The following is a 12,915-nucleotide window of genomic DNA, read 5'->3' on the forward strand; positions in this document are numbered from 1 at the left end:
TGATGATATTGTTTGTGGTGGCAAAAGTCGAAACTTCCATTTGATTAGCAATAACTTGAAGTTGCAGTTGCTTCTCCATACGGAATACATTGGGATTCATTACAACGATATTGATTCCCGAAAAGAAACTGCCATCACCGTTAAAATAGCTAAACTAAGTTGAAATTCGATACAACAATGGATACAGACAAATGGATACTGAAAGCAAATGGAGTAAATTTGCGATGAGTTCTAAATATTTATGTTGGTTCCTTTACTTTATTTAATTCTTTTTATTATCCTGAGTAGTGTAATCAACCCGGTTCACCAACATTAAGTGAGGATCAGTGTTACCAACCCACCCCAAAGAAAATCGCACCAAAACCTCAAAAACTCACTTTCTCTTCACGTTCCGCGCCTCATTTATTGCGCTGACGATGTTTCACAGCGCAGAAAAAAGCCGGTACGAGTAAATGCACTGAAGTGAGCCACAGTGTTGCCAACCTACGAAAATTTCATCAAAACCTCAAAAACTCACTTTGTCTCCACGTTCCGCGCCTGACGATGTTTTACAGCGCAGAAAAAGCCGGTACGAGTAAATGCACTTTCTCATTCTTGAAGGATGAATGCGCCTTATCGTAATTTTCCAAGTCCGGGACACCATGTTTATATATCGTGACCTTTTGTAAACCTCTCGGGAACGATGTGCCACACACACACACACACACACACGAATCTATTAAAATTTTTGAATTAGGGTCAAAACTAAGCCAAGACATTTTACAATACGTTGATTATCTCGACTCCTATGGGACCTAGAACCTTGTAACTTTGGTCTATGTATATACTAGTGCTTTTCCAACATGTTCACAAAACCTTAGAACCTTCACAGACAAAAAGATAAAGTTTCCCCCTGTGCACATGTATAATTCGGATCCCACTGTAGGTCCAGTTTCGATTAACATTACTGTGCATAAAGTAGACTTAAAACAACAAATCCAACCCAGAGTATCAAAAAAATACAAAAAAGATAAAGTTTCCCCCTGTGCACTTGTATAATTTAAAACACCAAGTTCGATACCCGGCGGAGGTGGTTCGGATCCCACTGTAGGTCCAGTCCCGATTAACATTACTGTGCATAAAGTAGACTTAAAACAAAACAAATCCAACCTAGAGTACACGCGTCAATACCATCCACCATGAGTAAACTAATATGATCATAATCATCGTCCCTCCCCTCCCTCCGATTGTTACCTCGCTTTTATGTTATTCGCGATGAAGAATAGTTTTTTTTCAAGCGCACGTTATGTATGCTCATATTTTTTGTTTAGCGTAAATTTCGATGTTTAATCAAAACACCACTTCGTGTTCACTAACGCTACTCGCAATTATTATTATTAACACACACACACATACAAGAGAAATAACAAGAAAAAAAAACTTACCTACAAAAGCTGCTAGCTATTTAACACACACACAAAACAGTTGTATAATCGCGTACAGTTGCAAAAACGTTACTCTTCTGTACAGAAACTTTCACATTACTGTGTTTGATCTGACCTACATCGACACCACAGAACGAAAGTCATCTCTACCCCACCCGTCGTCACATCCGATTGCGATGACAATATAAGCAAAACTAGGTCGTATCAGTATTGCCAACTCACTAGGCCGTATCAGTGTTGCCTCTGAGTTTCGGGGCAACTCGAACTGGACGGCATCGAAGTGGTGCGTTACCTTTTCGGGAACCTCTCCTCGTACACGCTGAAGTACGTGTCGTTGTATTTCAACGAAGCGTTGCAGAACAGGCGATGTTTGTGTTTCCCACGGCAGCATCTCGAATACCACCACAAGTTGGAAGGGGGATACGTGCACCGCAACCCCCACATGAACGTGGCGCTCAAGAACAGGACCGAGAACGAAATTATTTTGGTGCTGGACTTCACGTCACTCTACCCGAGCGTCATGGTCGCAGTGGGACTCTCCCCCTTCAACGTGAACTTGGAATGGCGCGAATTCCACACCGGAACGTCCGTTCCACCAGGCACGGAAGTGGATGTTTATCGCGGCAGTACGAATCCCCAACCGGCTACACGGAAGCGGATCTCCACGTGTATTTTTCGCCCGATACGCTCAACGCCATGTGCATCCGCAAGATCATGACCTTGCGTAAAAAAATCAAGGAAGCCAAGAATTGCAAGAAGACCTTGCCGCCGGGCAAATTGCTCGAAATGGACGCAAAACAGAACACGGCGAAGTTGATGATGAACAGCATGTACGGTCAGATGTACGAGTTGAAAGACATCCCCGAAGAAATTCGCGCTCACGTGAAATAACCTTACGTTCGAAGGCCGTACGGGAAAACGTTGGGGGCTCGTTCATTTCGAAGAACCCCGCTTGTGACTTTTCTGTCTCGAAGTTTGAGAAAAAAAAAAAACACGTGAAACTCTACAGAGGTGTGGTTATCTATAACCGCAGCCGTTAGAACCTTTTTTTGGTTGGGCACCACGCACTCCTGGCGGGGTTATAGGGGCCAGGAATCCTAAAAAAAAACAATTATTATTTGTTTGTTTGCTTGCGTCACAATACAGGCACGCACGCACGCGCGCGCGCGCGCGCGTGTGTGTGTGTGTGTGTGTGTGTGTGGCACATCGTTCCCGAGAGGTTTACAAAAGGTCACGATACATAAACATGGTGTCCCGGACTTGGAAAATTACGATAAGGCGCATTCATCCTTCAAGAATGAGAAAGTGCATTTACTCGTACCGGCTTTTTCTGCGCTGTAAAACATCGTCAGGCGCGGAACGTGGAGACAAAGTGAGTTTTTGAGGTTTGGATGAAATTTTCGTAGGTTGGCAACACTGTGGCTCACTTCAGTGCATTTACTCGTACCGGCTTTTTTCTGCGCTGTGAAACATCGTCAGCGCAATAAATGAGGCGCGGAACGTGGAGAGAAAGTGAGTTTTTGAGGTTTTGGTGCGATTTCCTTTGGGGTGGGTTGGTAACACTGATCCTCACTTAAGGTTGGTCAACCGGGTTGATTAGGCGCGGAACGTGGAGAGAAAGTGAGTTTTTGAGGTTTGGATGAAATTTTCGTAGGTTGGCAACACTGTGGCTCACTTCAGTGCATTTACTCGTACCGGCTTTTTTCTGCGCTGTGAAACATCGTCAGCGCAATAAATGAGGCGCGGAACCTGGAGAGAAAGTGAGTTTTTGAGGTTTTGGTGCGATTTTCTTTGGGGTGGGTTGGTAACACTGATCCTCACTTAATGTTGGTGAACCGGGTTGATTACACTACTATCCTGATCGTGGTATTCTTTTTTAATTTTGAAGAAAATATATTTTTCTCTATCAGTGCTCGAGGACGGTTTAGTAATTTTAGGATTATAGATTAGCTTCAGTGGAAATATATTGTATTCTTAATTATTACTAGTATATTTTGTACCTTATCGAAACGAATTCTCAGTGAATCTCTGCTCCAAATAACTGTTGCTCTTTGTCTGTTTTTCTTTCGTTGTTTTTCTTTCGGATATTATTGTTCTTTTCTCCAATTGCATCATACTGAATGGAGGAGAATGGAAATCCACATTATTTTCTGCAGGACAGACCAGTCAAGTTATTTTATTTCTAATTCTGTGTATTCTGTTCAGGCCAAATATGGATGGCGCTCATTGGCGGCGATTGCGTTTCAAATCTAGGCGAGCAAGGTGTAAGAAATGGGGAGGGGCAAGAACAGATTACTTAAGGTTTAGCATAGTGCGAGGCCAAAAGTGGAAAGAAGTGGGGTCACTGGCCCCCTCGCTCCCCTTCATATTCACCGCCACTGATGGCGCTTGTTAGTTGATTATAAACCATTTGCTCCAGTGCCAATTTAAATTGCACAAAACTGTTGTGATGCACTCATGTGCTTTGTCGTATTTTTTAAAAAAGTCGATATGTTCGTTACCAAGTGATCAGCTAGATTTAATTTAAACCTTGTTTTTAATGTTTTCCTTTTTCAAAGAATTCTGAAGAAACAAACACTAGTAATTACAATTTAGCGCGGTTTTCTTACAAGCACAAGCTTAATTTGATGCTTTCGTTTTGACTTTACCAACAATCATCGTAGTAAGTGTTTTAGGCGCTAAACGGTTTGATGATAACAATGAGTAAACTCTCAATGTGAAGAACTTGTACATGTACTTTGTGATATCTCTATGAAAAACACAATTGTTGTAAAAGGCGTAAAAGAGCAAATCTGTTCTATTGTGTATTTTTTGCGTGTAGGAAGGGAAAATAGAAGCAGTAGGTTCATATGAAAGAGGTTTAGGACGCATCATGCCTAATTTTCGACGTGTGAAAGAAGAACATTATCGCATTACTAATTCGCATATGGGTTTCGCGCATAAGTTTCGTACATTAATGAGAATTAGTGAAAACTTCCTATGAGTATAATTTTGCTTCAGGGATTGCGTTTAAGGTATGATATTTGCTTTCGCGTCTACAAATAATTGAAGTCCTACTGGACAAAGGCATTGATTTCGTTGGTAATCTGGCATTGATACACGGATTTCAGTTCTAAATTAAGAAGATTATAGGTTTCTTCATCACTCCTGTCCAATATTGAGAACAAGTTAGCAGGTAAAACACCTAATTTTGTACTTTGCAGAATCATCTAAAATACAATATCTCAACATCGTCTTCACTTTTCCAGGATACGCAATGTAGAAAGAACGTGAAACAAACACTTGGAATACAAGAATATTTGAATTGCAGGGTCATACTTAGTTCAGAATGATTTGAATACAAAGAAATTTACGAAATAGTTAATAATCGAATAAGTTATTAACATATAACAAAACTAGAATACTACCAATTATTTTTATATAAAAGGAATAATTGTTCGATTAATCTAAATGTGAGCTTAAAAAATATGCATGCAATGGTTGAAATGGTAAATATTCAGTTTAAAGGAAAAAATATTGTCTGTGGACAAGACCAATTTAAAATTATTAGAATAGTGTAGTATAATGTGGGTAAATTATTGCCTAGAAAGAAAGTATAATTTTGTGCAATTGTTTTCAAATATTTGTTTGTTCTAACATATTTTTTCACCAACTTGTATTATTTTATTGTTGTTCTGTGCTGGTGTACGAACTTCATCCTGGAAAAGCATCCCCTGTGGCCTCCCTCAAGGCACCGTACTGGGCCCCCTCCTGTTTACACTGTATATTAACGACCTCCCGTCGGTGCTTAATCACTGTAGGTATCACATCTACGCCGACGACTTTCAATTATACTTTTCTTTCCCTCCTCAAGAAATATTGAATGCAACCGAACGTGTAAACAACGACCTGAAAAAAATCAACAAGTGGTCTGTAGACCACGGCTTGCACGTCAACCCGACCAAAACCCAGTGTATGCTCGTAGGCTCCCCAAAGATTCTGAACAGAATTGACGAATTAAATCTCCCTGATCTTACGGTCAACGATAAACACTTGCCTCTCTCTACCACGGTTAAAAATCTGGGAATTACGCTAAACAATTATCTTACCTGGAGAGAACACGTAAACTCCGTGTGTAAAAGAGCTTTCGGTTCACTACACTCTCTTTACCGGCTTAAAAACTTCCTCCCCGAACGTATAAAAACCAAACTTGTCCAATCTCTTGTTTTCCCTATTATTGATTACTGTGACACTGTTTACTCGGACGTTAATCGCGAGCAAGCTAAACGCCTTCAGCGAATCCAGAACGCCTGCGTCCGCTTCGTTTTCGACATAAAATATTCAGAACATTTGACACCGTATTATGCGAAGGTCGAGTGGCTGAAATTAAGTGATAAACGGATTTACCACAACCTTGTCCTACTGTACAAAGCCCTAGAAATAAAAGATCCAAAATACCTTTCCAGGCGGTTTCAATGTCTTTCGGGCTTTCACTCCCGCAACACCAGATCACGTGAAAGATCTTTGTCATCCATCCCTATCCACAGATCTAACTTCTACGCCAATTCGTTTACCGTTACCTCTGCAGGACACTGGAACAGACTGCCCCCCGAAATCCAAGCCTCCTCCTCAGTTGTAACATTCAAAAGACAATTAAAATTATACATGCTAAACAATTGGACCTAGATTAAATTCCCAGAAAGAAATACGTTATACATTTAGCCCACGAAATATGCTTTCTATGTAGGTACTTGTGTGTGAATGTGTGTGTGTGTGTGTGTGTGTGTGCACGTAGAAACTGTATTGCTTTTATTTTTAATTTCTTCTAAGCTACATTTTTTCATTGTGTTAGTAAAAATAATGAGCAATGTACGTAATTAATGGTTAATCCAGGGCTTGACTGCTCGTATTCAAACTGTATTGCTTTCATTTTTAGTTTCATTTTACTTTCATTACTTTATTTTTCTTTTATTATTTTATTTTTCATTTATCTTTTTAATTTTTAATTGTATACAATTTACTGCAAAGAAAAAAATGATCCCTGTAATTAATGGTTAAGTGGGAGAGAAGGCATTAATGCCTTAACTTCGCCATGTAAACAAAGTCGTAAATAAATAAATAAATAAATAAATAAATAAATATGTTACTATTATCATTATAGTCACGAAACATTGTTTTAAAAAATAAATGCTCAATGATGCTTTCAAAGAAACCAAGGACACTATCCCCTGTATATTGCACCATGCCATGAAGGCACATAGGGGCTTGGAGGTAAGACGCCACACGTTCATCACACATGGTGAAGGTGGTGTGATCAACAATTCGCTCTGGACGCTCTAAACGATATTTTACCGGCATTTTGATATTTCGCGCAATTCACAAATTTGCTGCGCAATAGTTTCGCAGTCCAATTATTCTCAAAGTTAGGCAAAATTCAAACTTTTTAATTTAATTTGCTCCATGATTGTATGAAGCACTGTATTTTGTGATTAACAGTTATTTTGATATTCTGATGTAATTCTTGAATATTTCTTTATAACTGGAAAGGAGTACTCACTAATATTAATCAGTATTAACAACTCTTAATTATCGCAATTCTCAAGCATCAGAACCGGTGGGAATCGGTAAGAGGATTCGCATTGGTATAGCTTTGTACTCTTCATAAAAAGTATAAGCACCTTTAGTATCACCCAATACGCTCAAAAGCTTTGTAATTCGACACCACGTAAAATGACGTTGGTAGAAATATCCACAACAACTTTCTTTGTTTTTCATTACATTGCATTCTGTTAATGCTGGAACAGACGTTGTTGTCTTTCTATTGGCAATTTGCCAACTATTATCTTTCTCGTCACGTGTTCAGTGTGTCTCCACACACCACTGGCGTAACCAGGATTTCATTTCGGGAGGGGCTGGAATTGTAAAGGTGGTGCTATCAAGAGGGGCAGCATATGCAATAAAATATTTCGTATATTAAGAACTTACCACTATTTAAAATGGCAATCGGTGGTCATTATAATGCGAATTTGCATTTACCAGCTGTGCTTTTTCGCGAGTTCTTCACTGTTTATTATTCTAAAGTGTTGATTTTCCCAAAGTTTCGGAAGGGGCTGTAGCCCCTTCAACCTCCCCCCTCTCCGTACGCCAGTGTCTCTACAGGAAATCTTGTCCAGAACTACTGGAATACAATGCGACAAGGTTTGTTGCAACTCTGTCAGAGAGAATCTTGCTATTATCAAGAGTTCTGCATGTTGAAATAGTCAGTAGGACGAAAACGTACAATTGAAGGATTGAGTTGCACTAAAAGTTATCAAGTGAATCTATATAGAATGAATATTGTTATTTTCATTATCATGAACCTTGTCCGTCCATGTGAGATTCTGAATGTCATAAGATTTCCGAGTACTAAAAACTGCAGTATAAAATTTGAAACAAGTAATGATATAATAGGTTCTAAAATTAAGAAGGGTGCATAATAAAATATTCACTTTTAGAATTGTCAGTAATGAAAAACTTACTTAATTTCCTAATATAGACCAAAGGTTGAACTCCTATATTAGCAGAAACAATGCTATGTATGTACACTACAGTGCCTTGAATAATGTAGTGTGGAAAGCATGGCCTCTCTGGCACGTTCCGCTGAGAAAGGATACCGCTAGAGGCGCTGGTGTCGGTACAGGTGCTTGGCATTCGTCTGCTTATAATGAAAATAAATGGAGTTTTCGTTGCAACGTCTGATTCTTTTACATAGCATTTATATGAATGTGAAAATTGCTATGATATTTGGTACAGTGGTCGGGAAGATATTAACGAACATTCTAGACAGTCGACCACGTCATGTTATCGTCATACTTTCATTAATAATACGGGAGAAAAAATACGCAGGGAATGCTATTGGCAACTAAATTTTTGTGTATGAATTAGGTTAATTATTATTATCATCTTCATCATTTCTTTAAAAGATATATATATAATATACAGCATTTGAATATTTTATATTTACTGTCTCTTTTCTTCCGCTTTAAACTAATCGCGGCGATGATGATAATGATGATTGCATGAAACGACAAGGGGAACCCCACAAAACTTTCTCAGTGCCATCGACATGAGTGTAAGGAAACTTTCAAACCAATGGAACAAGCGACACGGGATGTTCACACTGTCACACTAGTGATACACACTTCCAGACTGTAAAATAGCATTCATTCAACATGAGGGTCCAAACAGCAAACGATACGTTCATATGGCGTATTCGCGTGCTACTTGTTGCTCAGGCCGAAGCGACGCGCTACAGGGGGAGTTCCCAACTAAGGGATAAGCGACATGGTGCCTTAAGTCTATTAGCAAGCGTTCGCTGTTAATTGTGCGAACAACAGATAGGCGACACGATAAACCGCACATTACAACAACAGATCTAGGCAACATGATAAGCCACACGTGTCGCTTTGTCGCTTGTGCGTGGCTCAAACTGGGCCATTTCCTCAATAGCTTGCAACATGTTGCCGTGGTTTGTTGTTCGCGCATGCGCGGTGCAATGAGTGTCTTGCTTTAGGGAGATTGCGCACTAAAGCAACAAGCGGCACGTGACACTTATCGCTTGAGGATTTCACCAACCGAACGATGGTCTGTGCTTCCCGTCATGCCGCTACGATGTGAAATGTTGCTCTTGATTGGCTCGTTTCCAAGCAACATGTGTCGCTTTGGTGTAAAGTCTCCTTGAGCAAACGGTGCATTCAGAGCTTGTGTCCCTACGGTTCGAAAGGCTGCATTGATTACGGACTGCTCGCTTCCAAGCGACACTGCAACGAATGTTCTGGATCCTCAAATTTTTAAAAGAATTCGAGGGAAATTGTCCAATCAATAATTACTCTACTCTACCCAACAATCCCCGTTCAATTTATCCAATAGCAATAACAGATTAAAAAGGTATCTTTCGATGAGGGGGGTATTAACTTTTCTCTAGTTCTCACGTACTATGAACATAAAATATGACTTCTAGGAGGCGATGGTCATTTACTCTTTTGTTAATTCAAGATTTAATGTAGGTCCCAACTATCAAGATGGCAGTCATCTGCCTGTACCTCCTCCCTCCCCCCTTAATTCGCACACAAAAGCACAATTTTCACATTTGAAATACACCGTGACCATAAATTATATTGGTCGATTTTGTAGGACTATATTTCCATCAATAATGAACAGAAATACATGATATTAGCATCATTTCAAAGAGGAATATTGTTTTAAGCAGACCTTAAATGCATTCGATGTGCTCCCAACGTATGGCAGGGCAGAAGTCCAGGCAGTACTCCCATTCTCACCAAATCTTCTCAAGCATGTTGTGTGAAGTCTCCGATGGCGTTTTTCTCGGTCACTGGACATCGCAGTGAGCGATTTATTCCTCTGTAGTTTCATCAAAAACAATGTTTACGTTCTCTCAACTTCCATAGACACTGTAAGAATTGGAAAGGTGCATCAACACCGCCATCGGGAACGTCACATAAGACATGCTTGAGAGGGTTTGGAGAGAATGGGGGCACTGCCTGGACATCTGCCGTGGGGCACGTGGGACATTGAAGGCCAGTACAAAACCCTATATCAATATCATACAAATGATCTCAATATGATAGCCATTTAGCAACAAAGGATTGGTTTTCTCATACTTGAATAAGAGTAACACCATTAAGCTTTGTTTCCATGATAACCAAAAACTCAATTTTCTGACCAGGAAGGGAGGACGAAGCAACTTTAGAATAGCGAAGAATGCAAACAAGAGAAAGGAAAACAGAGAAGAGGAAGAGGAAGGGATTATCTACGAACTGAAATGTAAAGAATGTCAGAGTGTGTACATAGGAGAAACGAAAAAGAGGCTGAAAGATAGGTTGAAACAACATAGGGATGATGTACGACTTAAGAGAGAGAGAAATGCTATATTTAAGCACACGAGAGAAACAGAACGTAACATAGAGTGGGATCCGGCTAAGCAGATAGGAAGGAAGAAGATAGTACTAGTGAGAAAATGGAAGGAGGCCAAAGAAATAGAAAATAAAGGGGAGAAGACACAATGAACTGGAATGGGGGACTTAAGATAAACAAAGAATGGAAGAAGGTGTTAGAAAGAGTGGAAAGGACAAGAGCGAAGGAGGAGAGAAGGAATTGGAATGAAGAAAGAAAGGATAAGGAAATAGAGCGTGAGATAAGGAGTCCAACCACGTTCCAGCTGAAAGGAAATGTTTATCTAAATCGCCTGTCAGGTGAAACAACAGTTGACAGAGAAGGCCACCTACTGAAACACCTAGAAAGGAATGTTCCAGATAAACAACTTTCTAATAATCTTGTGTCTGGAGGGGAGTGATTTTTGTTTATATATATATTCCTGTTTTGTACCTTAGTTAATTTGTATTTGGTACAGATTCTGAAAAATACCTTGCTAGAAGGTTGAAACGTAACGTTCAGGTTTTGTTTAAATTAATTTCTGATTTGGTCAAAAAATTGAGTTTTTGAATAAAAGGCAATTAGGTACATTTTCTCTATGGCAATTGGAAATAAAATTTTGTTATCTTCTTATATGTGGTTATCTTCTCAATTTTAATGAAAAGTCTGAATTCTGTAAAAAAAAAAAGATCATAGTATTGACATATATTCACCACTGTAAAACATTTAGAAATAATATAAAAAATTGATAAGAAAATACTTCAGAGTCCAGAGCCATCTATTTTTCACCACAGGAAACCATAGCTTTATATAGTAGAGATTTTTAAAAAAAATCTATTTTGCTTTCAGATTGTTTAATAATAAAGTAAATTCATGCAATATTGTCATAAGCTATTCAATTTTTGTTATTACAAATTTTGTAAAAAATAAAATGACAGCCTGTGTTTGATTCTGGAAAGAAAAAATATCAATAAAGAAGAAAGTGAAAGAGGTATCATATTCACTACTACTGAAAAAGATGGCAACAAAAATCAGAAAAATTGTGATTAATTTTTATTTCATTTTCCCAGGTCTGCGTATGCGTGATCCGAAGGCAGGATACATGTGAATTTCAGATTTTCGCATAAAGTGCATGAAAAACGTGTCATAACTTCAAACATCCATCTTTCACATGGTGGCAATATCATATCTGACTGTTCAATATTAGTGAAACTGTAGTATTATAAAATCGTCTAATAATTTGTGGTGCATTATTTTGTCAATTCTTTTATTACATTATTGCATTATTAAATTATTTTATTTATTATTTACAAGTCAATTAGTATTAAAACTAGTCGCTAACAGTTCAAATGAATGTTGTACCCTGAAATTAACTTCTGTTCCAAAAGGCTACATATTATTTCATTGGAACATGGACATTTAGACCAAAATCCGGATCTAATCATCACAAACATTTGCTTTGCTCAATCGACAAATTGGCATTATTCTTGATTTACGTCACAAATACTGTACTAATCTGGAGTGATGATGAACTATTGAACACAAATAGGTTATTGTTATCATTCTATAATAGGCCTACCTTAAAAGGATTTGAGTGCTAACTCGTTTCTATTCTTACCTCCTATCGTTGTTTTGATATCCACGTAATGACAGCTCTGGTGTTTCATTTAAGTGGGAAACAGTTGTTTTTAAATATCATATCGCTTGTCGAATTGTTAATTGTAATTATGGTGATAACTAGGGAACGGAACTTTAGGTAAATAAATGTTTTTTCTGCGATAAGATAGAGACCCTCGTTTTTGCCAAAATTCTGATCTTAGCCTTATATGTCAACACAGCACATTTTATTTTACATAAAAACACATATTTTCCTGTTTTCCTTACGTAAATAAATATTTTGCGAATTCTCATTTTAAATACATAAAATCGCTCATTGACTTAAGCTACCTCGTAATCCTCCAAGGAAAAATGTTTATTCTCCGCACCTTTTTCATATCGAGAGTGTTAGGTTTGTTTTGTCTTTGAACACGCTCGCTGGCAGACTTCTGGCGTCTCGCCTACGATCCTATTTTGGGGGAAAATTACCCCCACTGCATCTAACGCACAAGTGCTAATGTCTAAATGTACAGAAATGTTTGGGAAAAACCAAGGTTTTCAAACTTTGTGCCAAATTGCACGTGTTTTGGAAGGTGAAGTAGAGGAAGAGGAAGCTTTGGAAAACTTCAGCGTTAGTGACATTTCGTGCTTCAATTATGCAAGAATTGTTTCTTGTGACGTGGAGCAATCTATCTCACAATATAAGAGATAATCGTCACAGATTTGCAATGGAGAATTTGGAAAAATAAACTATGGTGATCCACTGCAACTCTTCCAAAAAATAGCTCACTAAGAGGTAAGCATTTAGAAACTGATTTCAGGTGTTTAAAATGCATGTAATATTTTGTTTTTGTTACCAAATGTTCTTTATTTTTGTCACATATTTTCCTGTTTTTACACATATTTTCAACATTTATGACACATAAAAAAATCAATATTTCTGAGTTTTTTAGCACATAAAGTTCCGTTCCCTAGTGATAACTTC

The sequence above is a fragment of the Lepisma saccharinum genome, chromosome 18 (genome assembly GCF_977018435.1).
Source record: "Lepisma saccharinum chromosome 18, izLepSacc3.1, whole genome shotgun sequence".
In the NCBI taxonomy this organism is placed as follows: Eukaryota; Metazoa; Arthropoda; class Insecta; order Zygentoma; family Lepismatidae; genus Lepisma; species Lepisma saccharinum.